Source organism: Canis lupus, chromosome 17 (assembly GCF_011100685.1).
Source record: "Canis lupus familiaris isolate Mischka breed German Shepherd chromosome 17, alternate assembly UU_Cfam_GSD_1.0, whole genome shotgun sequence".
Classification (NCBI taxonomy): domain Eukaryota; kingdom Metazoa; phylum Chordata; class Mammalia; order Carnivora; family Canidae; genus Canis; species Canis lupus.
Window position 1 is genome coordinate 31712232 of NC_049238.1, and position 4476 is coordinate 31716707.

At 42.8% G+C, this 4476-nt stretch overlaps 1 pseudogene; it reads left to right on the forward strand.

Moving 5' to 3' along the window:
* Window positions 1–3925: 3925 nt before the first annotated feature.
* LOC100683626 lies at window positions 3926–4273 on the forward strand (annotated as a pseudogene).
* Window positions 4274–4476: the final 203 nt, after the last annotated feature.

Sequence of the window (4476 nt, forward strand, 5' to 3'; positions counted from 1 at the left end):
ACCTATATTATCTATCAAAGAGTTGTGAAAATTGAGTATGTTAAATGTCTGGCTGCTTCTGGAGTTCAATGATTTGTTTGTTTCCTGTTCTTCTTTCTTTATCAGAAATATCTATTGGCTCACTGGCTAAACTCCCAGGTTGGGTTCTACCAAGGCAGGATTTGTAAGTAAAGTGAAATGGAGCCTTTGACTTGGAGTGAGGTCTCTATTTCCTAGTGCTGCTCCCTGGATGGACCTGACCTCCTTTTTTTTTTTTTTTTTTTTTTTTTAAGATTTTATTTACTTATTCATGAAAGACCCAGAGAGAGGCAGAGAAATAGGCAGAGGGGAGCTCCCTCAGGGGAGCCTGATGTGGAACTCAATCTCAGGACCCCCGGATCACTACTTGAGTTAAAGGCAGACACTCAACCACTGAGCCACCCAGGGGCCCCTGGACATGACCTCTTGACCTTACCTGCCCTGACCCTTACCTTCCCTGACCCATGGGAGCTGCTCATTCCTTTGTTACATTTGACCTTTCAGTTCTTGTATCTTTTGCTTGCTCATGACCACAGCAACCCAATGACATTCTCCACCCCACCTACCATTTTGTGCTAATATCTTGGCCTCTTGGCTCACAGATTTTTAGTTGGTAACCAATCCTGCTACCAACTGGATTCTTTCCTTGTCCTGATTTCTGGACAGTTAACATAGCATTCTTACATATTTTTTTAGTCATTGAAGGAGACTTTCTACAAAATATTTGGATCTTTTAAACAGTTCTTTTAGGTTCATATGAAATAATTTTCCTATCTCTAATGAATGAGAAATGAAGAAAGTCTTGAGTAGGAATGCAAAAAGACAAAAGGAACAGTTACAGAATGGTTTCCCTGTCACTCACCCCAGTTTTGTATTCTTCCTAAGAAGTAATTCATTAGTACTTTGTATACAGAGGGGAAAGAAATCCAAAACAACTTGTTCCAAGACATAAGCTAGTGTCTTTCTTACTGATAAATTTCCCCAAACCTTCTCAAGGCAGACTCTGCTTTCTCTTTCATGCCACTTGCAGAGTTGCCAAGCTTCTTTCCAACTAAAACAAAGGGCAGCATTCTCCACATTATCAGCCTGGCATCTGGCTGTTGGGACTCTGTGGGCTAAGAGAATGCCTTGAGGAGCTGGGCAGAGAGCAGTATGATCTTGTTCTGCCATCATGGCTCAGGGAGCCAGGAATTATTTGTCTACAGTTATTTATTCCAATTGTCCTGATATCTCACAACTTCATTTGACAGTCTGGGAAATGTTCTGCTCAACTGGCTGGAAATGTCCTTAGAAGTCCTTAAGCCCTTTGAATCCTGGGATATGATCTAGAGAAGTATATACAAGCTAGTATGAAAGATGATTATTGTTCTGAGTTGTCATAGCACAGTGACTGGCCCTCAGGATAAAGGCAATAGAAGTTATTCACTATTTTGCATCATAGATCTCCTATGGCGAGCCAAGAATTCCACCAGAGAATGTTGCAAAGACTTATGAGACTTTTCTTGCTTAATTGCATTCTCAAAATAACATATTAGAGACAGAGAATATCAGATAAAAAATGCTAGCATATCTTTAAGAAAAATATCTCTAAATGTGGCCCCATCCATTCACAATGGTGCGAAATAGGACCTAGAGTCAGACCACTTGGAATCTCAGTTCTGCTACCTTTAGAAGAGCATTTTGGATGAGACCTTGGTTCCACTATTATATAACTGCTTTATTCTATAAAAGTGAAGGACAAGGGTGCTTGGGTGGCTCAGTTGGTTGGGTGTCCAACTCTTGGTTTTGGCTCAGGTCATGATCTCAGGGTTGTGGGAGTGGCCCTGGGTCAGGCTCCAGCTCTGTGGAGAGTGTGCTTCTCTCCCTTTCCCTCTCCCTCTGCCCTTCCCCCACATGAGTGTTCTTTCTTTCTCAAGTGGATTTTTTTTTTTTTTTAAAGTGAAGGACATAAAGTGCTGAAGTACCAGAATCCCTTTCTAGCACCTAAATTAACTAAGATTCGTTAGCTTGTTGGCAATAAAGGCCCTGAAAAAATAGGAGAGACAAAACTCCAAAGAAAGAACATGGTTCCAGAAAGGTCTAGAGAATAATAGCATGGAAGTGGCAATTCCAGTTGCGATGCCCAACTTGTGGTATTCTGTTGACCATGGAGCAACAGGAGGTAACTGGCATAGCCAAAATTATGGGATCCTCAGAGATAAATGAAAGACATCGCTCAGGAAGACTCCATCTACTATTAAATTTTGTCTACTACTCTCTGCCTGCTTAGCATATTTAGTTAGGCAGTAGAAGTACTAGTGGCAGCTACAAAAAAAAAAAATATGCTATTGATGGGGTAGGAATGAACAACAGGTTTATTTACAGCTAGTTGATATTATGCTGAAGGTTTCTGTATCACAGTCCTGTTGATGAGGGAGGAAATCCCAGACTTGCTGCCAAGTTTCATCATGGTGCATATGGACCTTATGCTTTCAGGTTCAGTGATCTTGGTCCAGCTGCAAGAATAACTTATGCATGAATTAGCAACAGAAACAGTAAAGCTATTGGCTGAGGACCAGGTGGATGGCAAGCTCTCTGCCCCTTGATACATATCTGGTGCTTGTAGTGTTGGTCTGGTTAATTTGGGCAAATCTGTCTCTGGCCTCCTGAACTCAGCTTCTAGAGGCTTAAGGCACCTGTTCCATTCATCTTGCTCTGGGTCTGTTTCTGACAACCCAGATGTAAGTACAATCAATGACTGGTCAGAACTCTAATGCTGTGTTGGGAGTATAGGTAAGATATCTGCATTATTATGTTGTCCTAGCAGAGAATGGAAGAACAGAAATTAGCTTTTTATTCACCAAGTCCATGAGAAGGGTCAGGTCCAGAGAGGGGGTGTGAGTTACCCAAGATCACTTGAAAGAATGTCTGGCAGAAATGGGAACTTTCCAAAAAGGAATTAAAAATGAACAGTGGGCATGTTTATTACCTTTCACCATCAGGTGGAGTTTGTTCACTAAACTATTATTATTAAAAAGGGAATAATTATCTTCCAGATGTTTCCAGGTTTAACCCACTGAGCGAAGACCATATTGCCTATTGCCGATATGCAATTTTACAGAAGTTACGGCAGAAAGACACTTATTTTACTAGTTTAAGACAGTGCTAGATTTTAGGGAAATACCATTTTGTTTTGAAGGGACAGTGACGGCTGTTTATGCACAGCAAATTCTTGCACCCTGAAATACTGCTTTGTACTTCCTGACTGTCTTCCTGGGCTGCCTGTGACTCACAGTATAAGAATCCTTTAATTATTCCGAAAGTAGCTGGCTAGCGGCTGTTTTTTTTTCTTCTGTCTTTCCATTTCTCTCTCTCACAGGGTGTTGCTTCTCCATGTTGGAAGCGTTCTTTTCCATTAGCTTCTCCCATTCCATACAGCCCTTGGAGGTGTAGACATAGGGCATGTTTCTTTGCCTGGGAGCAGGGCAATTGTTCCTCTGCAGATCTGAGAGGGAGCTCCAGCCTTATTCCCAGTCTTCTGCTAGGATGGGGCCATAAGAGAAAATGAACTAGGGCCAGGCTGCACCCTGGTTGTGGCTTTTATTAGCTAACCTTTGTCTTTTTTCCTTTAAATAAAGTCCATTGTGGTTTATCTTTGCTTTTCGGTTTTTCTTTTCTCAATAAGGATCCATTTTGAGACACTGTCCATTTAACCAAGAAGATATAGTTCTCTGGCAAATCAGACTTCCCATTCTTGACAAAAGGGGCCAGACCCTTCCTTTCTCCTTTCCTTATGTGTCTTCCTCTCCTAGGCCAGGCAGATTTACAGAGAACTCGATTGGTTCTCAGGAAACATTCTTTCATTCATTCAAGAAGCACTTACTGAGGGTGGCGAGTCAAGTGCCCTCATGTGCAGAGCACAGTGACCATGGTGCCCTGAGTGTGGTCGCTGATGAGGTTCCTTATTAAGGGCAGTATGGCTGGGGGTGCCGCTTACCTGGTTTATGACCAGGAGTTGCTGGGGCCAAGCAACAAGAGCCAGGCTATTCTTCAGAAGGCTGAGGAGGTACTCCCTCCAGGCATGTACCAGTTCAGCCAGTAAATGTGTGAGTAGACTGGTCTGAAGATACCCTAGCTCCCAGCTCCTCCAAAATTTAACTTTCACATTTGCGACACCTGGAATTCAGGCATCATTACAGTGATATTGGCTCTGTCGGTGGCCCCCTCTAAGGCCTGTGAGTACTCCAAGCAGGGCTGGGACCACCTGAAAGAGTGAGCCAAGTAGTCTGTCAGAGGAGGCCACCTGTCCCAGTCAGGACAGGGGCAGGGGCAGCATAGACCTAGAGACTCCAGACTGGGACTGGGATCCCACTCCCAGGATAGTTCCTGGCCTTGACATCCAATAAAGGACTTTTTTTTTTTTTTTTAAGATTTTATTTATTCATGAGAGAGAGAGATTGAGAGAGAGACAGGCAGAGA